Source organism: Vigna unguiculata, unplaced genomic scaffold, assembly GCF_037176805.1.
Source record: "Vigna unguiculata cultivar grain cowpea cultivar isolate G323 ecotype 2 unplaced genomic scaffold, ASM3717680v1 ptg000106l, whole genome shotgun sequence".
NCBI lineage: Eukaryota > Viridiplantae > Streptophyta > Magnoliopsida > Fabales > Fabaceae > Vigna > Vigna unguiculata.
Window position 1 is genome coordinate 26,952 of NW_028196748.1, and position 24,207 is coordinate 51,158.

Consider the following 24,207-nt stretch of genomic DNA (forward strand, 5'->3'; position numbering starts at 1 on the left):
TTGGAGGATTAGAAACATGACTATTGCTTTCCAATTAGCTGTTTTTGCATTAATTGCTATTTCATTTATTTTATTGATTAGTGTACCTGTTGTATTTGCTTCTCCTGAAGGTTGGTCAAATAACAAAAATGTTCTATTTTCCGGTACATCATTATGGATTGGATTAGTGTTTCTAGTGGGTATTCTTAATTCTCTCATTTCTTGAAGTTCTTTTTATTCTAGATTAAAAATGAAATGACCCCTCCCTCAGAATTCTTTCGGATTGTCAGCCATAAAGGGAATAGATCAGTTCCTAAAAAAAAAAAAGAAAACTATAACACATTACATTCTAAGGGGGAGTAAACTTCTTCTATTGGAAAAATCTTATATCTTATACTTATATGGTGGTACATTGTGAAACTAAAAGAAATAAAATAGAAAAAATGAACTATAAAAATTTGAATTTCATTTGAATATTCTATTCATATTAATATGATATGAATAGAATATTCAAATGAAATACTATAAATCTATTTATACGTCGTCTAGTATTTAATAATATAGAATATCTATCTGTATCTCTATATAGATAAATATAATTTTTTATTAATAGGAACTTACTTTTTTAAGAAAAAAGTAAATCAAAATATTCGATAGAATGATAATTTCAATTCAATTATATAGATATATAGAAAAAACCATATATAATAATAGAAATGTAATAATAGAAATGGGAATTCTTGATAAAAATGAATAGTAATAGAAATATTTTATTTGGGAGACAATATCTATTATCTAAATTTCTTTTTCATTATCCCTATATCCCTATATAGAATATCAGGCCCATCTCTGTATAAATAGAATCGCATATCAAGTACAATGAAAACGCGGATATAGTCGAATGGTAAAATTTCTCTTTGCCAAGGAGAAGACGCGGGTTCGATTCCCGCTATCCGCCCTATGTATTTAATAGTCATAGTATGAAAATGCCATAGAATTTACTGCGTATAATGCCCTTCTTCTTGAAACCTTGTTTTTTTATCAAATTCAAAAAGTTGCGGAGACGGGATTTGAACCCGTAACCTCAGGTTATGAGCCTTGCGAGCTACCAAGTTGCTCTACTCCGCGATAAAGAAAAGAATTGATAACTAATGAACAAAACAAAGATGGAATGCGTCCCTTTACCATATCTATATAAATAGAATAAACCATTTATACATAACGGTAAAGGGACCCTCCTATGATTCGCTGATAATAAAATGAAAAAAATGAAGATAATTGGAAATCCTTACCAACTGGATCTTGTTGCACCCGGCAAGAAACATGCATGAACCATTTCCCGAAGTATGTGTCCAGATAATCCAAAGTCTCGATAATTAGCTCTCGGTCTTCCGGTCGAAAACAACGTCGATGAAGACGTATAGGTGCACTATTACGCAGGTAGTGATTCTAATTTTCCATGAATTTCCCATTTCTCACTTAACGACGGAACTTTGCTTATTTCTTTTTTTGAGGATCGGCGAATCAAATGATATTTCTGTTCCAATTTTTGTCTCTTCTTTTCCCTCTGAATAACACTTTTCCTTGCCATAATGGTAATTTGCTATTAGCATCAATGATAGAAGTCGGATCCTAGATGTATAAGTGGCTTCTCTTCCCTATAGAAGGAAATGAGATTCTTGCCAGATATATATAATAAAGAATTCAATTAACCGAATTTGCCCGATGTAGAGGCAATTAAGAAGGCTGCATAAGTAAATATATAACCTACGGAAAAGTGGGCTAGTCCAACCAATCTTGCTTGCACAATGGAAAGAGCCACTGGTTTATCTCTCCATCGAATCAAATTAGCCAAAGGTGTACGTTCATGAGCCCATGCCAAAGTTTCAATCAATTCCTGCCAATATCCGCGCAAGAAATTAAGAACATAAATCCAGTAGCCCAAACAAGATGTCCAAACAAGAACATCCATGCCCAGACTGATAAACTATTCATACCAAAAGGGTTATATCCATTGATAAGTTGTGAAGAGTTCAACCATAGATAATCTCTTAACCATCCCATCAAATAGGTAGAAGATTCATTAAACTGTGAAATATTACCCTGCCATAGTGTAATGTGTTTCCAATGCCAATAAAAAGTAACCCATCCAATGGTATTTAACATCCAGAAAACTGCCAAATAAAATGCGTCCCAAGCGGAAATATCACAAGTTCCGCCTCGTCCCGGGCCATCACAAGGAAAACTATAACCAAAATCTTTTTTATCAGGCATTAACTTAGAACCACGCGCATCCAAAGCACCTTTTTACTAAAATCAAAGTAGTTGTATGTAAACCAAGAGCAATAGCATGATGAACCAAGAAGTCTCCAGGCCCTATTGTTAAGAATAGAGAATTACTATTCTCATTTACAGCGTTTAACCAACCAGGCAACCATATGCTTCGTCCCGCATTGAACGCCGGACTGTTCGTTGAAGATAAAAGTATATCGAACCCTAGGAAGTTTTACCATGAGCAGATTGTATCCATTGGGCAAATATAGGTTCAATCAAAATTTGTTTCTCCGGAGTACCAAAAAGCAAGCATGACATCGTTATGGACATAAAGTCCCAGAGTATGGAACCCCAGAAAGAGGCTAGCCCAACTTAAGTGGGATATGATAGCTTCTTTATGGTCTAACATTCTTGCCAAGACATTATCTTGATTCTGCTCTGGATTATAATCTCTAATAAAAAAGATAGCTCCATGAGCAAAGCCCTGTCATAATGAAGCCTGCTATATATTGATGATGAGTATATAAGGCAGCTTGAGTAGTAAAGTCTTGCGCTATAAACGCATAAGCAGGTAAAGAGTACATGTGTTGTGCTACAAGGAAGTAATAACCCCTAAAGAGGCTAGAGCAAGACCTAATTGAAAATGAATTGAATTATTGATTGTATCATAAAGACCCCTTATGCCCACGCCCCAATCTACCCCCCGGAGGAGTATGTGCTTCTAAAAGATCTTTAATACTGTGACCAATCCCGAAATTAGTTCTATACATATGGCCAGCAACTAGAAAAATAAACGCAATAGCCAAATGATGGTGTGCAATATCAGTTAACCATAAACTTTGAGTTTGCGGATGAAATCCTCCGAGAAGTGTTAGAATAGCAGTTCCTGCTCCTTGAGGGGTACCAAATATATGATTATTGGAATCTGGGTTTTGAGCATAAAGATTCCACTGACCTGTAAAAAATGGACCTAATCCCTCGGGTGCGGCAAGATATCTAATAAATTGTTCCATCGAACGGATTCCCCCCTGGACCCCGGAATAGCAACATGAACTAAATGCCCTGTCCAAGCCAAGGAACTTACTCCGAATAGTCCTGACAAATGATGATTGAGGCGGGATTCGGCATTTTTAAACCACGAAACACTCGGTTTCCATTTTGGTTGTAGGTGTAACCAACCTGCTATTAAGATATAATAGAAAGTATTAATAGAAAAATAGCTCCAGTATAAAGATCCCCATTAGTACGTAAACCGATTGTATACACCACTGATAAACACCAGAATAGGCTATATTAACAGGACCTAGAGCACCCCCCTCGAGTAAAAGCTTCTACAGCTGGTTGACCAAAATGAGGATCCCAAATTGCATGAGCAATAGGTCTTACATGTAAAGGATCCTGTACCCATGTCTCAAAATTACCTTGCCAAGCTACATGAAAGAGATTCCGGAAGTCCACAGAAAAATGATTGCTAATTGCCCGAAATGAGAAGCAAAAATATTCTGATAAAGACGTTCCTCAGTAATATCATCATGACTTTCGAAGTCATGTGCGGTAGCAATACCAAACCAAATACGACGAGTAGTGGGGTCTTGAGCTAAGCCTTGACTAAAGCTTGGAAATCTTAATGCCATAATGATTTTCAAATCCTCCTAGCTACTTATCCTACTGCAATAATTCTTGCTAAGAAGAATGCCCTGTTGTGGCAATTCCACCTAGAAGGTAATGTGTTACTCCTACAGCACGTCCTTGTACAATGCTCAAGGCTCTGGGCTGAGTAGCAGGAGCAACTTTTAATTTATTATGAGCCCAAACAATGGATTCAATAAGTTCTTGCCAATAACCACGCCCGCTGAATAGAAACATTAAACTAAAAGCCCATACAAAATGTGCACCCAAGAAAAAAAGACCATATGCAGATAATGAAGAACCATAAGACTGAATTACCTGGGATGCCTGCGCCCATAAGAAATCACGAAGCCACCCATTAATGGTAATGGAACTCTGCGCAAAATTTCCTCCTGTGATATGAGTTACTATCCCTTGATCACTTATACTACCCCAAACATCTGACTGCATTTCAACTGAAATGGAATATAACTACGGAAATTGAATTGTACATCCAAAATAGTCCTAAGAAGACATGATCCCAAGCGGATACTTGGCATGTCCCCCCTCTTCCAGGTCCATCACAAGGGAAACGAAAACCTAGATTTGCTTTATCCGGTATCAATCGTGAACTACGAGCAAATAGAACACCCTTTAAGAGTATCAATACTGTTACATGAATTGTAAATGCATGAATATGATGGACCAAAAAATCCGCAGTTCCTAAAGGAATAGGTAACAAAGCAACTTTACCGCCCACTGCTACTAAATTTTCACCTCCCCAAGTCAAACTGGTACTTGTTGCTGCACCTGGGGCTGTTGTGCCAGGTGCTAAAGCGTGGGTATTTTGTATCCATTGAGCAAAGATCGGCTGTAATTGTATAGCAGTATCTGAAAACATATCTTGAGGGCGCCCTAATGCGCTCATGTATCATTATGAATATACAAACCAAAACTGTGAAAACCTAAAAAGATACATACCCAGTTAAGATGTGATATGATTGAATCACGATGTCTAAGGACACGATCTAATAGATCGTTGTATCGAATAGTCGGATCATAATCTCTTACCATAAAAATCGCTGCATGCGCAGCAGCACCGACTATGAGAAATCCACCAATCCACATGTGATGTGTAAACAATGACAGTTGTGTACCATAGTCAGTAGCTAGGTATGGATAAGGAGGCATAGAATACATATGGTGAGCTACACAATGGTCAAAGAGCCTAACATAGCTAGATTAATAGATAATTGAGCATGCCATGACGTTGTTAGAATCTCATATATACCTTATGACCCTGGCCTGTAAATGGACCTTTATGTGCCTCTAAAATGTCTTTTATATTGTGACCAATACCCCAGTTGGTCCTATACATGTGACCCGCTATCAAGAAAAGAATTGCAATAGCTAAATGATGGTGTATAATATCGGTCAGCCATAAACCTCCAGTTACTGGATCTAATCCTCCACGAAAAGTAAGAAATTCTCCGTATTTTGACCAATTCAAGGTAAAAATGGGTTGCTCCCTCGGAAAAACTCGGATAAAGTTGAGCCAAAAGATCCCGATTTAGGATAAATTCATGAGGAAGTGGTATCTCTTTGGGATCTACTGCAGCATTTAGAAATTGGTTAATCGGTAAAGATACATGTATTTGATGTCCTGCCCAAGAAAGAGACCCCAACCCTAGGAGCCCTGTCAAATGGTGATTCAACATAGATTCTACATCTTGGAACCAAGCCAATTTTGGAGCAGCTTTGTGATAATGAAACCAACCAGCAAAAAGCATTAAGGCTGCAAAGACCAATGCACCAATTGCAGTACAATAGAGTTGTAATTCATTAGTTATTCCAGATGCTCTCCAAATCTGAAAAAAACCAGAGGTTAATTTGTATTCCTCGGAACCCCCCCCCTACATCACCCATTCAATATTTCTTGACCCACTATTGGCCAAACCACCTGAGCACTAGGCCTAATGTGAGTAGGATCACTTAACCATGCCTCATAATTGGAAAAACGAGCACCATGAAAATACATGCCACTCAGCCAAAGAAAGATGATAGAGAGTTGGCCAAAATGCGCACTAAAAACTTTTCGGGAAATCTCCTCTAAATCATTAGTATGGCTATCAAAATCATGAGCGTCAGCATGTAGGTTCCAGATCCAAGTAGTAGTATCTGGTCCCTTAGCTATTGTTCTTGAGAAATGACCAGGTTTTGCCCATTCCTCAAAAGAAGTTTTTATAGGATCCCTATCTACCAAAATTTTAACTTCTGGTTCCGGTGAACGAATAATCATTGAGTCCTCCTCTTTCAGACAACACATACAAAAGAGACCTGCCAACATAAAACAGAATTAGTGAACTTATTAGAGATGTTTCTATTGAGTTTTGTTCTCTCCTATCTCTCATGTATTGGATATCTTAGTAAATTTCATTTCTTTAGTTTTTCACTAGAAACAATTATGATCTCGAAGTCAATTCGGGGCAAGTGTTCGAATCTATTATGACATAAGAGTGAGGCGCTCAAAACGGACCAATTTTAATCTTCTAAGACCTTTTTGGGAACTCTGAATGGAAGTTCAATAATTTTTCGTGCAGCCTAATCAAATGTATTCAGATTTTATTCTAATTCTATTCCTTAGATTTTATTTTTTTTTTAGATAAAGTATAAGTATGTACTCTATTTCAAATTGAGCAGCATTAGCATTCATTATTAGGCAATATACCTATAATTTTATTTCTTTTTTTGAAGGTCTCTTTTCTTAATTTGATTGAATATTAGTTTAAATAACAGAAAAAGGAGAAAATTATCTACTGTATCCACATCTCGTTTATTTCTATGAAATACTAGACAAAATCGAACAAAATTAGAAGGGATATATTTAAATTATGTGATTGGTCGTTCCTATAGAAATGATTTTTGAATTTGATAGGGACAAGAAACAAGAATTTATAACAATATATATTTATCTATCTATATCTTTATATAGATAGATAAATATATAAGAAAAAAAAGAAACAGAGTGTTCTTATTCAAAACGCCCTGTGATCTTCAACCAATTCTGTGCTGCAATATAATTACCGGGGGTGAGAGCTATAGCTTGTTTCCAATATTCAGCGGCTTGATTAAACCAAGACTCCGCAACTTCTGAGTCTCCCTGCCGAATGGCCTGTTCTCCTCGGTCGAAATAGGTGAGGTCAATTCCTTTCCTTAGAACCGTACTTGAGAATTTCCTGACTCATACGGCTCAGTAGTCAATCTTTTTTTGTTCTACTTATCTTGAAGTTAACTAAAAGAAAAAAAGAAATTATTAATATGAGTTTCAAACTTTCATTTTTACTAATAAATAAAAGAATTTCAAAGAATTTCATCTTTTTTTTTAGTTTTATCTTTTCTCCTTACCTTCAGAAAAGGGAATCAAGCATTGGCATTAACGCCCTAATTCTAATTTTCTGAAAGGTAACTATCTCGATTTTATATATCATATACAAAAATATATGATAGATTCATTTCTATAGAATCTTGGTAAAAGTTTTTTCTTTCTTATCTTATAAGTTCTTATAAGTAAAGAGAAAATACTTTCTATCTTTGGGATTTGATACTACACCGCTGCTCAAAATACCAGGGGATCCTTTTTATTACATAAGTGGATTCCTGACTTCTTTATTTATCATGAGATAAGGAAGCAGTTTTTATTATATCGATTTGAAAACCGTGTAATTGATCCTTACGATGCTTTCCTTTATCAATTAGATCTTTTATCCATAGAAAAAGAGGGTATCTAGACATATCGATTTCTTCATATTTTACTTCTATGAAGTTTCTTTGCTACAGCTGATAAAAATCGTTGTTTTGAACGATATATATATGTAGAAAGCCTTTCTTATTTATAATTATTTATATTTCTATATTTCTTATATTAAAATTTGTGGATTTGCTTGTTCTTTTCTTTTTTCTTTCTATAGTGGAGATAGTCGCACGTAATGACAGATCACGGCCATATTATTAAAAGCTTGGGGTAAAAATGGGTTTCGTTCGAGCGCCCGAAAATAATATTCCAAAGCTTTAGTATGTTCTCCGTTACTTGTGTGAATAAGGCCTATGTTATAAAGTATATAACTTCGATCATAGGGATCAATTTCCAGTCGCATAGCCTCATAATAATTCTGTAAAGCTTCTGCATAATTTCCTTCAGATTGAGCTGACATCCGTTACGGTCGTCATTCGGTTCAAAGAATCTCCGCTCCAGAACTGTACGTGAGATTTTCATCTCATACGGCTCCCCCCTTATGTGTGTAATGAGAAAAATCCATCAAATCAAAAAATATTCCAGTAATTCTCATTCTCAACTGATACAGAGCTAGTGTTTTTACAATAAATCTCTAGCCAACCTTCCTGTCAAAAATTATTCTTAACATTAAGTATGTAGGTACTTGATAAAAAAAAATAAGAACTTCAACAATTTCTTTGTCCTCTACGCTGCTTAATTTCCTGGAATTAGTCACCTCAATAATCTTCGATGGTTCTATGGGTATCCAAAATATGAACGAGATGGATATTTATTGTCCCAACCATATCCTGTTAGTCCCAATCTCGATAAGCCATGGATATAGATAGATACAAAGTTTTCGTGTCCTTGATTCCCAAGCGTAGTGCTTCTTTCCCAATGTTGCCTATCAGTACTAGTAATTTGGGGTTGACCTAACCCCATAAGTATAGGTATAACCTTTCGCTTAATACTAGAAACCTAAAATTCAAGCATATAAAGGCTTCATTAATCGAGGATACACGACAGAAGGAATTAATCCTTTTATTTACAAATTTCACCTTCAACACGCGTGGGGTTTTTCCATTCCATTTTTTTTTGACCGAAATCGGTCAAAAAAAATGGAATCAAATCACACCATCTCTGTAATAAGTGAATGCCCTTTTTTCTCCTGAAGTTGTCGGAATTATTCGTAATAAGATATTGGCTACAATTGAAAAGGTCTTATCTATAAAATTTTCATTTATCCGAGATCTAGGCATAGGTAGAAATCCATTCTATAATTTAATTAATCATGGTGTGAGAAATCAAATCCACAAATAAAGGAATTGTATAATTATAATACAGTGCGAAATAACGTAAAAATGAACTCATCAATCAAATTTGTTTATCCTAAGACCTTGTAGGAGGTTTTTTTTAATTTTACTTTGTATTTTTATAGTTTGAATAGGTTTTATGCATTTATGAAAAATAGGATTGATTCACTATTCAACATTCAACCGGTTTCTGGGCATCATTATATAGGAGAGATGGCCGAGTGGTTCAAGGCGTAGCATTGGAACTGCTATGTAGGCTTTTTGTTTACCGGGGGTTCGAATCCCTCTCTTTCCGAATCTTTACCAAATTCATCAATATTACTCATCCCAATGCATACCATTATTTCATATTTCAAATTTGTTTGTTGATATGGACAACTTTATATTCCTCATTTTTCGGTAATACAAAAAATAGTGGATAACGGGTGGGCAAGGAATAAAAATTTTCGCATATCCATGTCTATGATATATGAATAGCAGAAAATCCTTGTAAAAAAAACTCTTGTTATTTTAGTTAAGTTTAAGTTTTGACGAGAATAATATTCTACAACCAGTAATTCATTTATTTTCAAACCAACCATTTATTATCTATTATTTGATTAATTAAACCTTTATATTGGAAAGGTGAACAGTCAAATGATTTGGCAATTTCTCATGGGGGGCTGAATCAAAATAATTTTGAATAAGAGTTTAGATTTTTGTTCATCCTTTGCTGTAATAATATCTTGAGGTTTACAACGATAACTTGGTATATCCACTATACCGACCATTAACTAAAACATGTCTATGGTTTATAAATTGGCGGGCTTGAGGAATAGTCGCAGCCATACCCAATCGAAAAAGTATGTTATCCAAGCGCATTTCAAGTAGTTGTAATAAAACCTGACCAGTGATCCTTTAGCTTTTTCCGGAGATACGAACGTATTTAAGCAATTGTCGTTCTGTAAGACCATAATGAAAACGCAATTTTTGTTTTTCTTCTAAACGAATACGATATTGAGATTTTTTACTGAAGCGCAATTGATTTCGAAATTCGTTTTTGACTGTTGGCCTTTTACTAGTAAGTCCTGGTAAATATCCTAGACGACGTATTTTTTTGAAACGAGGGTCCTCTGTAACGTGACATAAAAACTCCTTTTTTAAAATGAAAAATCTTATAAATCGAAATGAAAACTAAACGAAATGAAAAATATTATAGAATTCTAAATGAAGCGAAATCTACTAAAGTTATTATAGTACAAAGAAGAATTAGATGAATTTTATCAATATCCGAATTTATTGTATATAAAAGAATACAAAAAAGTAGGTTAATTTCTTGATTTCTTCCGCAGAGATCGAACTCTCCCAATTTTTTATTTCTAAAAAAGATATTATCAATTATGTAAAAACAAATAGAGAAAAGCCGGTTATCGGATTCGAACCGATGACCATCGCATTACAAATGCGATGCTCTAACCTCTGAGCTAAACCGGCTAATGTAAACGAAATATACATATGCAGAAGAATTGAATGGGATCTTAGTTATCAATTTTTAGTTATTTATAACAAAATTCAAATTAAACAAACATCAAAAATAGAGAAAGAAAATATAGAAAATCAAACCCAATTTTTATTATTTCTATTATTTATTTTATCTGATAACATAAAGTGCAAGATAATAATTAATATTATATTAATATAATTTATTTAATATAATTTATTTCGATCTACTATTCTAGATATATATTATTAAATTGATTTCTTTCAAAAAGATTATTTATTAGTACTTAAAGTAAATTTGAATAAATATAAATTTTAGTAAATATTTATTAAGGAATTCCATATTTCTAAGTAAATGTCTAATTCTATATTATATTCAATTAAAAGAATGGTTTTTTTTAGCCACTAGATTCGTTTTAGTTATATAAATTGTATATGAATAAATGGATTGTTTATTTTCTTTTTTTTTTTAAGCAAAAACAAAAAAAAAAAAAGAATCGACCATTCGAGTATTCTAAATTGTATGAAAAAGAAGATAAGTAGGTACATAGAAGATAAGTAGATATGTGGTCTATATCTGTGTATATTGAATTGTTAATATATAGATATTAGAATTAGTTCTGATTCAAACAAATAAAGGTATCCAATATAGATGAAATAAAATCTATAAAATTGGAGAAAGGGGTTTTTAATATTTAATAAAATAATATGTATTTAATGAATTCAAAAGTTCCCGCATAATTCTCATAATAGAAATGAAAAAAAAAGCATTCTATTATAATCAGATTCAAATAAAAAAAAGATGGGGATATGGCGAAATTGGTAGACGCTACGGACTTAATTGGATTGAGTTTTGGTATGGAAAACTTACCAAGTAATAATTTTCAAATTCAGAGAAACCCTGGAATTCACAATGGGCAATCCTGAGCCAAATCCTGTTTTCTGAAAACAAATAAAAATTCAGAAAGTGATAATAAAAAAGGGATAGGTGCAGAGACTCTATGGAAGCTGTTCTAACAAACGAAATTGACGACTTTTTTTATTGCATTAGTAAAGAATCCTTTCACCAAAATTACAGGAATGGATCAAAGAATAAACATTTAGAAACATATATATATACTGAAATACTCTTTCAATTGTTACTTTTTATTTTATTATTGAAGATCTATTTGTGATAAAAATATTCACAAATGAAAAATGTGAATCAAATCAATTCGAAGTTGAAGAAAAGATGGAATATTTATTGATGAAATTATTCACTTCATCATAATCGGCTAAAACCCTTGAAGAACTGATAAATCAGATGAGAATAAAGATAGAGTCCTATTCTACATGTCAATACCGACAACAATGAAATTGAAAGTAAGAGGAAAATCCGTCGACTAAGAAATCATGAGGGTTCAAGTCCCTCTATCCCCAAAAATACTTTTTCATTTCTAATTTTTTTCCTATATCCTCTCTATCTTGAAGTCCTTATTTATGTGTTTATATTCGATTTATTATTTCCCAACGAAATTGGAATTTTTATTTTCATCAATTTCCTATCTATCATAATTTTCTTATCTATCATAATGACAAGGGACGAGTTTTGGAATAGATATAAATATATATGTGAAACACATAGAATTTTTTTTAATCAGAAATGTATAAATTAATATCTTATTTTTTAGCAAGGAATTTTCATATGCGTAATTAACGATTAACAATAAAAAATAATTATTACTGCGGAAACTCACTTACAAACTTTTTTTTTACTTAGTTGATATAGATTCATTAACATAGATTTTAAAAATCTTTTAAATCAAAGTATTAAGCTTCAAGAATGGTCGGGATAGCTCAGTTGGTAGAGCAGAGGACTGAAATCCTCGTGTCACCAGTTCAAATCTGGTTCCTGACACAAGATTCATTTGTATGAGTATCTATCCCCCATATTCATTTTAATGAATATGGGGGATAGATACTCATACAAATTTGTGTTCTTCTAGATTCTGATACATAACATATTTCTTTGATCTATTTAGGTATCTGTAGATATACTTTTCCTAGATGATTAAAGAATAGATGCAATTTTTTATTAGGTATATTCGCTTATCTATAGTATCTATATATATATAGATATAGATATATAGATAATGAATTCTTTATCTAATTTTTTTTCCTTTTTTTTCTGCGATACAAAAAAAGGTTTCTATTTCCATAATATTCGAGTGGTTTAATTAGTTGGTTAAAAGACCTAAAAGTCGAAGTTCTGGGGTGGAGTGAGAATATTAAGAATTCATCTGAGAAGGATTACCAAAATAGAATCGAGCCCTTTTCTTTGTGTTTTTTTTTTTCGTGGCCGTATAATTGATGGTGATGTGCACGTTATATAGTTTATTTATAAAGATAAAGAATTAGTTTATTATAAAGATAAAGAATTTTTGCAGTTCATCCTATTTCTTTTATTGGCTTGGCTGATAAGAACTCAGTATTGTTTTTGTTTTAGAATCTTAAGAAACTCCTATCCATCCTATTTTAAACCCATAATTATTCAATTCTATTATTTCTGAATTTTGTGATTTCTCACATAATAATATCTGAATGCAACTTCCATTACTCTGCCTGATTTAATGTCAATCAATTATTTTGTCTGATCTATAACAGAATGTACTTATATTCTTTGACTGGGGTTGCAGAAGTTTGGATTAGTTTATTATTTTTATCATTTAGTGAGCATCTTGTATTTCATAAAAATTTGGAGCAATATAATCTTTACGCAAAGGCCATCCTATCCAATTTTCGGGCATTAAAATACGTCTTAGACGCGGATGACTATCATAAGAGATTCCCAACATAATCATAAGATTCCTTTTCTTGAAAATCCGCACTTTTCCAAACCCAAAAAATCGAAGGAATTCTGGGATTTTTTCTTGATACAAATATTTTTATGCATACCTCGTCGGGTTGATTTATACCATACTCTATTTCTTGTAAAATGATATACACTAGCTAAGAGTCCTCCGGGTGCTACATCATAGGCACATTGAGAACGTAGATAATTGTAACCATATACATATAAAATGACAGCAATGGAATGCCAATCCTCGGGCTTTATTTGTAAAGTCTCTATTCCCTAGTATCGAAAACCAAGGATTCTATGAATTAGTCCATGTTTGACTAGCCAAGAAGACAAACGACCTTGCATTTTTTGCTTCTCCTAAATTTTTTTTTATGAGTTTGGTATTAGTATTTTCTATTACGACTGAAATTTTTAAAATACGATGAAATTTTTAAAAAAGGAATTGCTTTTTATTATTGTACTTTAAAAAAATGTGTCAGACGATATCTCTGAAGTAGATGGCGGTTGATAGAAAAATTCTTGACCATAATTGTCAGTATAAGTACTGTATCCAACATGAAACTTATGGTTGGTAGTAAAACATCTATTCTCTCGTTGAAAACTCATTGGATCTTCATATATTTCTCGAGATATTTTCTTACGAAGTTTTGTTATAGCATCTATAATGGCCTCCGGTTTAGGTGGACAGCCCGGCAAATATACATCTACAGGAATTAGCTTATCTACGCCTCGAACAGTACTATAAGAATCGGTACTAAACATCCCCCCCCGTAATTGTACAGGCTCCCATAGCAATAACATATTTAGGTTCGGGCATTTGTTCATATAATCGAACTAAAGAAGGGGCCATTTTCATAGTTACACAGTGCCCGCTGTTAAAATTAGGTCCGCCTGCCTAGGACTCGATCGTGGTACTAGTCCATAACGATCAAAATCGAATCGTGATCCTATTAATGAAGCAAATTCAATGAAGCAACAAACTCGTACCATAAAGAAGCGGCCATAAACTGGATAATCTTGACCAATTTGAAAAATCATTTAATGTCCGTTTGAAATAACTGAATTTTGGGTTGTTTGATCAAGTAAGGGAAACTCAATGGAATTCATAATTGTCTCAATATTTTTTTTTCTAATTGTCTAAATAGTCAAGAATTAAGACCATTCTAATGCCCCCTATTCGCCATGCATAAACTGAACCAACAATTAGGATAAGCACGAATAAGAAAGCTTCTAAAAATACGGATACCCCTAATACATCGAAACTCATTGCCCATCGGATAAAGAAAAACCCGTTTCAACATCAAAAACAACAAAAATGAGAGCAAACATATAATAACGGATTCGAAATTGTAACCAAGCATCGCCTATTGGTTTCTATTCCGGATTCATAACTAGAAAGTTTTTCCGGTCCCTTGCTAATGGGGGCTAAAATTCCAGAAATTAGAAATGCCAAAATAGGAATCAAACTTGATATTATTAGAAATGCCCAAAAAATATCATATTCGTAAAGAAGAAACATAAAAGTACTCCTCTGAATGTAGAAAATATACCAAATTCATTTTCATTTTTAGTCTAAAGTCTCCATTTTTTTAGACTAGCTGAATATACTAATATTAATATTATTCTATCGAATATGAATATGTTCGAATAGAAAGTTACAAATTGTTTTTTTTTTAGTAATAGTCTTAGTAATGAGATCTATTCGATCCAAAATAGTATTAATATTATTAGTATCTGTAGGAATATTAGGGCTATACGGACTCGAACCGTAGACCTTCTCGGTAAAACAGATCAAACTAATTATTATCTAAATGATTTAAATTGTTTTCAAAACCCCAACATGCATTTTTTTTTTGCATTGAGCTTTTCATTAACTGATAAAAATAGTAGTTAGTCCACCATCTTTTTTTTTTTTTACAGTAAAGAATAAAGAGATGATTCCCTATGCTCTTCTTTTTTATTTGTATAACAATCAAAGAGCAAAGAAGGATTATCTTGACGTAGGTCTGCTTCTGGCCTAGATCAACTTAAGTTAAATGGACTCTTTATCCACCTACTAAAATTAAAATAGAAGATAAGAAATGACACTTCATACACCTTAAAGTTCATAAAATAGGAAGAAAAGATAATCTTTTTTAGGTCCCTATACCCTTTATGTTTAGCATTGACGAGAAATGGGTATTCACCTTATCAATATCTCAAATCAATTATGGATTCGATTTTATGGCTAAACCCTTTGTCAGGCTAGTGTTCTCTTGTTTTGTTCCTTAAAATGGAGTAAGACACCGATTTCTTACTATAAGATAAACTTTTTTAATTACAAGATGAACTCCTCTGAAAAAAAGCATTGGCGCTCGTGTAAACGAGGTGCTCTACCTAACTGAGCTACAGCCCTTGTGTTTTTGATACATATTTTATCATAGTATGAAGATAATTGCTTGTCAAGATGAATATTACATGATCGAATCCCTTGAACGGGGGTTGGTATTGCTTATCAGTAATTTTACATTTATAATCAATTAATCTGATAGATGGGTACTCTTCTTTTTTTTTTTTTGAGGAGGAGTCCTAAATTACCTACTTAACTCAGTGGTTAGAGTATTGCTTTCATACGGCGGGAGTCATTGGTTCAAATCCAATAGTAGGTAAGGTATAGTTATAACTTATTAGATACCTTTGACTGTGGTATCTAATAAGCTTTTCTACTTACTTTTTTCTTCTGACTGTTTCTTTTTTCTTTTTATTGTTTTCGGATATTGGGACGCATCAATTTCAACTTGTTATGAAATAACATTGATAGCCTCTACTCGTGTTCTAGCTCGTCTAAGAGCTAGATTTGCCTCAATTGTTTGTCTCTTGCCTTCAGCCTTATTCAAATTAGTTTCTGCTATTTCAAGAGTTTGCTGTGCTTCTTGTGGATCAATGTCACTACCCTTTTCCGCATCATTTACTAAAACAGTTATCTCATTATTATTTATTCTAGCAAACCCCCCCATCAGAGCCATTGTTAACCATTGGTCTTTAAGACGTATTCTCAAAATACCTATATCGACAGCTGAGGCAATAGGCGCATGATTAGGTAATACTCCAATTTGTCCGCTATTAGTAGGTAAAATGATTTCCTTCACTTCTGAATCCCAAACAATTCGATTGGGGGTCAATACACAAAGATTTAAAGTCATTTCTTCAAATTGCTCTCCGTTTCTAAGTTCGTAGCCTTCGCAGTAGCTTCATCGATATTACCTACCAAATAAAAGGCTTGTTCAGGAAGACCGTCTAATTCCTCCAGAAAGAATCAAATTAAACCCTCTAATTGTTTCTACTAGACCAACATATTTTCCAGCCGAACCGGTAAAAACTTCTGCTACGAAAAAAGGTTGTGATAAGAAACGCTCAATTTTTCGTGCTCTTGCTACGGTTAAGCGATCTTCTTCGGATAATTCGTCCAAGCCAAGGATAGCTATAATGTCTTGAAGTTCTTTGTAACGTTGTAAAGTTTGTTTAACTCGTTGCGCAGTCTCATAATGTTCTTCACCAACGATTCGAGGTTGGAGCATAGTTGAGGTTGAATCTAAAGGATCTACTGCTGGATAGATACCTTTGGCGGCTAATCCTCTTGATAGTACAGTAGTAGCATCTAAATGTGCAAATGTCGTAGCAGGAGCAGGGTCAGTTAAATCGTCGGCAGGTACATAAACTGCTTGAATAGAAGTTATGGACCCTTCTTTGGTAGAAGTGATTCTTTCTTGTAAAGAACCCATTTCAGTACTAAGAGTGGGTTGATAACCCACAGCAGAGGGCATTCGACCCAATAAGGCAGATACTTCAGATCCTGCTTGAACGAAGCGGAAGATATTGTCGATAAATAGAAGTACATCTTGCTCATTGACATCTCGAAAATATTCCGCCATAGTTAGGGCAGTTAAACCAACTCTCATACGAGCTCCGGGTGGTTCATTCATTTGACCATATACTAAAGCTACTTTGGATTCTGCAATATTTTGTTCATTAATTACTCCAGATTCTTTCATTTCCATATAAAGATCATTTCCCTCGCGAGTACGCTCACCTACTCCGCCAAATACAGATACACCTCCATGAGCTTTGGCAATGTTATTGATCAATTCCATAATAAGTACTGTTTTACCCACTCCAGCTCCACCGAAAAGTCCTATTTTTCCTCCACGACGATAAGGAGCTAAAAGATCTACTACTTTTATTCCTGTTTCAAAAATAGATAATTTTGTATCTAATTGTATAAAGGTAGGCGCAGATCTATGAATGGGAGATGTTGTACGAGTATCTACAGGACCTAAATTATCAATCGGCTCTCCAAGCACGTTGAAAATTCGTCCTAGAGTTGCTCCGCCTACTGGAACACTTAGGGGAGTTCCTGTGTCAATAACTTGCATTCCTCTCATTAGACCATCTGTAGCACTCATAGCTACAGCCCTAACTCGATTATTTCCTAATAATTGTTGTACTTCACAAGTCACATTAATTTGTTGACCAACAGTATCTCGACCCTTAACTACCAGAGCATTGTAAATATTAGGCATCTTCCCCGGGGGAAAGGCTACATCTAGTACCGGACCAATTATTTGGTCAATATGTCCCAGATTTTTTTTTTCAATCGAAGAAACTTCAGGACCGGAAGTAGGAGGATTTATTCGCATATCAAAAGCCAATTTTTTTTTCCGAAAAAGTTTTTAAATCAAAAAGAAATGTTCGATAAGAAAGCAAGTTGATCGGTTAATTCAAAAAGAAATAAGAAATGGGAGTTAGTACTCCATTTTTTTGGTACTATTCCATCAATCCTCTTTAACTGTTTACTTACTTATTCAAATTCAATTATTGAATTCTTAAGCTTACTGCAGTTATTTTGAAAATTTCAATTGGATAAAATCTTTCGAAAGTCTTTTCTTTTTTTCTATCATTCTAGAAAATATCATCTATATTCTGTATGGAATTCGAACCTGTACCTTAATTTAGAATTCATTTTTTTTATCATTGGCTTTCGTATTTCCTCAGTAGACAATTTTTTAGACTTACCCTCTGTTTCCCTATTTTTTGACCTCTTTTTTTATTTTCCGGGGAGAAAGCTGCCTATTTTTACATCTAGGATTTACATAGACAACATATATCACTGTCAAGATTAAGAATAAATTATTATTATTATTTAGATTAGATCTTTCGATTTCAAAATTAAAAAATAAGATCAAATTGAAAAAAAAAAAAGATTGGGTTGCGCCATACATAGAAAAGAGTATACAATAATGATGTATTTGACAAATCAAATACCATCGTTTAATTTAATAATAACATAACGAACCTTTGGGATTAATTGATAATAGTAGTTGATTTTTGTAAAAGATTTCATTAACTCCTAAGTCATATCGAGTAGACCTTATTGTTTCAAGAATTCATAATTCAAGAGTTGTAGGGAGGGATTTATGTCACCACAAACAGAGACTAAAGCAAGTGTTGGGTTCAAAGCTGGTGTTAAAGATTATAAATTGAATTATTATACTCCTGAGTATGAAACCAAAGATACTGATATCTTGGCAGCATTTCGAGTAACTCCTCAACCTGGAGTTCCACCTGAAGAAGCAGGTGCTGCGGTAGCCGCCGAATCTTCTACTGGTACATGGACAACTGTGTGGACCGATGGGCTTACCAGTCTTGATCGTTACAAAGGACGATGCTATCACATCGAACCTGTTTGCTGGGGAAGAAAATCAATATATTGCTTACGTAGCTTATCCTTTAGACCTTTTTGAAGAAGGTTCTGTTACTAACATGTTTACTTCTATTGTCGGTAATGTATTTGGGTTCAAGGCACTGCGTGCTCTACGTCTGGAGGATTTGCGAATCCCAACCGCTTATATTAAAACTTTCCAAGGTCCGCCTCACGGCATCCAAGTTGAGAGAGATAAATTGAACAAGTATGGTCGTCCCCTATTAGGATGTACTATTAAACCTAAATTGGGGTTATCCGCTAAGAATTATGGTAGAGCTGTTTATGAATGTCTTCGTGGGGGACTTGATTTTACCAAAGATGATGAAAATGTGAATTCCCAACCATTTATGCGTTGGAGAGACCGTTTCTTATTTTGTGCTGAAGCGATTTTTAAATCACAGGCTGAAACAGGTGAAATCAAAGGGCATTACTTGAATGCAACTGCGGGTACATGCGAAGAAATGATGAAAAGAGCTGTATTTGCCAGAGAATTAGGCGTTCCTATCGTAATGCATGATTATTTAACAGGGGGATTCACTGCAAATACTAGCTTGGCTCATTATTGCCGAGATAATGGTCTACTTCTTCATATACATCGTGCAATGCATGCAGTTATCGACAGACAAAAGAATCATGGTATGCACTTTCGTGTATTAGCTAAAGCATTACGTTTGTCTGGTGGAGATCAGTCTGGTGGAGATCATGTTCACTCCGGTACCGTAGTAGGTAAACTTGAAGGGGAAAGAGATATCACTTTAGGTTTTTGTTGACTTACTGCGTGATGATTTTGTTGAAAAAGATCGAAGTCGTGGTATTTATTTCACTCAGGATTGGGTTTCTCTACCAGGTGTTCTGCCTGTTGCTTCGGGAGGTATTCACGTTTGGCATATGCCTGCTCTGACCGAAATCTTTGGAGATGATTCCGTACTTCAATTTGGCGGAGGAACTTTAGGACACCCTTGGGGAAATGCACCAGGTGCTGTAGCTAATCGAGTAGCTCTTGAAGCCTGTGTGAAGGCTCGAAATGAAGGACGTGATCTTGCTCGTGAAGGTAATGAAATTATCCGTGAGGCTAGCAAATGGAGTCCTGAATTAGCTGCTGCTTGCGAAGTATGGAAGGAGATCAAATTTGAATTCGAAGCAATGGATACTATTTGAATTCGAAGCAATGGATACTTTGGAATTAATTGCAATTAAACTCGGCACAATCTTTTCCTAAAAGAAGGATTGAGCCGAATACAAAGATACTTAATTATTAAACAGATTTCTATCTTTCGTATTGGAATAGAAGCATAGTAAGTAGACGATATTTTACGAAAAAAGTGATTACAATTTATAAGGGAAACTGGCTATTGCCTTTTTCGATGTGAATTTCACATAATAGGAAGTTGTTCCATTTCTATATGAAATTTGTATTTTCCTATTGATTTCTATATTTCTATAATTTTATACGTTTTTTTAGTTTAGAATATCATTTTAGAATAAAAAAAGATATATATATATTTAAATAATTTTTCTTATAAGTAATTCTAACATAATACTAATAATCGAATTAATAAGATTGAAAATCTTATTAATTCGATTGTATTTATTCGATTGTATTTTTTTTTCAATACTAATATTGACAACACTGTATCAAATAAATATAATCCGATCGTGAATAAATTGATCACCTTACTTACGTTAATAGGCGTTATTACTTCATCAAATGGTAGGTTCATTGGTTTTCTTTCTGCGAGACAAACAAGAAAAACTTTGTTAATGAATAAGTAAGTGAATTGAAAGGTAAACACGAATATATATACGAAAATATTAGATCTATATATACCAATATATATATAGTCTTATATATATAATAATAATGGATAACTCTAACATAGTATTTCAAGAACATAGTATTTTAAATAGGTGGTATATCTTTTTTTAGTTTTTTAGACAATTCAATTTTGTAATTTTATTTTTTTGATTGCGATTTGGGTATAAATATCCACCTTATTTTTAAATTGTAATGGGGTTGCTAACTCAATGGTAGAGTACTCGGCTTTTAAGAGCGACTCTATTTTTTACGCATTTCTATGAAGCAATGGGTTCGTCGATACTATCGGTAGAGCTTGTAAAACCACGACTGATCCAGAAAGGAATGACTGGAAAAAGTAGCATGTCGTATCAATGAAGAATTCTAAAAATATTTCATTCTTTTAGGATCCAGCTCAAATTTTTGTTTGAATTTTTGGCTCGTAACAAAAAAAATTCCGTTGGGTTTGATTAATAAAGGGATAGAACTTGGTGGTTCTAATTCTAATAGGGAAACAAAAAAGCATCGAGCTTTCATTTATTTTTTATTTGGATCATTACCCCATCTAATTGTACGTTAAAAATAGGTTAGTGCTTGATGTGGGAAAAGCTTTTCTGGTGAAATGGAATTATTTTTGTTATGAGTCCTAACTATATAGCTATTTTCCATTATCTTTTGGTATTTTGGGGTAGCGATAAATGTGTAAAAGAAAGAGTATATTGATAAAGATATTTTTTCCAAAATCAAAAGAGCGATTAGGTAAAAAAAAAATAAAGGATTCTTAATTAGCTCGTTATCCTAGAACAAAAATTAGGCAAAAAATCGATTAGAGAGAGTCCGTTAATGGTTTTACTTCTCTAGGGTATATATTTATACCTATAATTTTCTGTTTTGACCATATCGCACTATGTATCATTTGATAATCCAATGAATCTCTGATTCTTTGTTTGACCAAATAGACTTTTTTTTTTTTAATGGAGCAATATCAAGCATATTTAGAACTCCGTAGATCTCGATACCAGACATCCTATACCCACTTTTTTTTCGGGAATCTATTTATGGACTAGCTTATGCTCATGAGTCCTTTTTTATAGAAAATGTCGATTATAACAATAAATTTAGTTTACTAATTGTAAAACGTTTAAGTACTCGAATGTATCAACAGACTCATTTCATTCTTTTTGTTATGATTCTAAAAAAAATACTTTTGTGGGTTATATTATCATTTTTTTCTCAAATAATATTAGAAGGGTTTTGGTATCGTCGTGGAGATTCTATTTTCTCTACAATTATTTAGCTCTTCCTTAAGGGGATTAGAAATCGTAAAATCTTATAAAAATTTTCAATCAATTCATTCGATCTTTCCCTTTTTCGAAGATCAACTGATATATTTAAATCATAAGTCAGATATACGAATACCCTATCCTATCCATCTGGAAATCTTGGTTCAAATCCTGCGATATTCGATAAAGATGTCTCTTTCTTTCATTTAATAAGGTTGTTTTTTTATTACTATTATAATTGGAATAGTCTTTTTCCTCCAAAAAAATGGATTTTTACTTTTTTTTTCAAAAAGGAATCGAAGAATTTTCTTGTTCCTATATAATTTATATGTATGGGAATATGAATCTATCTTTCTTTTTCTACGTAACAAATCCTCTCAGTTACAGTTAAAACATTTCGCGTTTTTTTTGAGCGGAATTTTTTTCTATGAAAAAATAAAACATCTTGTAGAAGTATCTACTAAGAATTGTTCATATACTTTCTTCTTCTTTAAGGATACTTTCATCCATTATGTTAGATATCAAGGAAAATCAATTCTGGTTTTAAAGAATACTCCTTTTTTCGATAAATAAATGGAAATACTATTTTATATATTTATGGCAATGTCATTTTGATATTTGGGCTGGACTAGAAACGATCTATATAAACGAATTATCTCAGTATTCATTTCACTTTTTAGGCTATTTTTTAAGTATTCCACTAAATCTTTCAGTAGTACGAAGTCAAATGTTGCAAAATTCATTTCTTATTAAAATTGTTATAAAAAAACTTGATACAATAGTTCCCATTATTCCTCTAATGAGATCATTGGCTAAAACAAAATTTTGTAATGTAATGGGTCATCCTATTAGTAAGCCGGTTTGGGCCAATTTATCTGATTTTGATATTATTGACCGGTTTTTGCGCATATGCAGAAATTTTTCTCATTATTACAATGGATCTGCAAAAAAAAAGAGTTTCTATCAAATAAAATATATACTTCGGTTTTCTTGTATAAAAACTTTGGCTCGTAAGCATAAAAGTACTGTGCGCATTTATTTGAAAAAATTAAGTTCAGAAAATTATTGCAAGAATTTTTTACAGAAGAAGATCTTTTTTCTTTGATTTTTCCAAGAACTTCTTTTACTTTGCGTAGGTTTTATAGAGGTCGTATTTGGTATTTGGATATTCTTTTAAGAAACGATTTCGTCAATTATTTATAATTGAAAATAGGTTATGTTATTTTTTAAATCGGTGTAAATTGATAAAACGACTTCCTTCTTTTTATTCAATGAGGATAAAAAAATCATTTTTTTTAGTCTTCTATATCTATATATAGGATTTTGAAATGCTCATGTAGTCAGAGTCAAGATTCGGGGTTAATGAATTAAATATTATATTTCACTTTCTTAGAGTCTTTTGCTAGGCAAGTAATTAAGGTTTAGATGTATACATAGGGAAAGCCGTGTGCAATGAAAACTGCAAACACGGCTTGGGGAGGATTTTTTCTTGTTTTATTCTATTGTTGAATTTTATTCAAGAATAAATTATCTACTTCATCCGACTAGTTCCGGGTTCAAGTCCGGGCAACTCATTTTTGTAGATCGATGTTGTATTATATCTATATTTCTATTCTCTATTTCTATAAATAGAATGATATATAGAAAATAAACTTTTTTTATGAATCAATGAAAATGGGATAAACAAGGTAAATTCGGATAACCGAAATGAATAAGAACATACTAATGAATAAGAACATACTATGGATATTAGTATTGGTTGACACTGGTATATAAGTCATGTTATACTGTTGAATAACAAGTCCTCAAATTCTCGCATTATAGAGAATTTTTGTGCTTGGGAGTCCCTAATGATTAAATGAACCAAGATTTTACCATGACTGCAATTTTAGAGAGACGCGAGAGCGAAAGCCTATGGGGTCGCTTCTGTAATTGGATAACCAGCACCGAAAATCGTCTTTACATTGGATGGTTTGGTGTTTTGATGATTCCTACTTTATTGACTGCAACTTCTGTATTTATTATCGCTTTTATCGCTGCCCCTCCAGTAGATATTGATGGTATTCGTGAGCCTGTTTCTGGATCTCTACTTTATGGAAACAATATCATTTCTGGTGCGATTATT

At 33.2% G+C, this 24,207-nt stretch overlaps 3 non-coding genes across 3 annotated transcripts; 2 read left to right on the forward strand and 1 right to left on the reverse strand.

The window, feature by feature from the left end:
* The first annotated feature begins 866 nt into the window (after window positions 1-866).
* Window positions 867-937, forward strand: TRNAG-GCC (transfer RNA glycine (anticodon GCC)). The gene has a single exon. It is a non-coding gene; the product is annotated as a tRNA-Gly (tRNA).
* Window positions 938-9,153: 8,216 nt separating this feature from the next.
* TRNAS-GGA (transfer RNA serine (anticodon GGA)) lies at window positions 9,154-9,241 on the forward strand. The gene has a single exon. It is a non-coding gene; the product is annotated as a tRNA-Ser (tRNA).
* A 1,105-nt stretch (window positions 9,242-10,346) lies between these two features.
* Window positions 10,347-10,419, reverse strand: TRNAT-UGU (transfer RNA threonine (anticodon UGU)). Its single transcript has one exon. It is a non-coding gene; the product is annotated as a tRNA-Thr (tRNA).
* Between the last annotated feature and the right edge of the window lie 13,788 nt (window positions 10,420-24,207).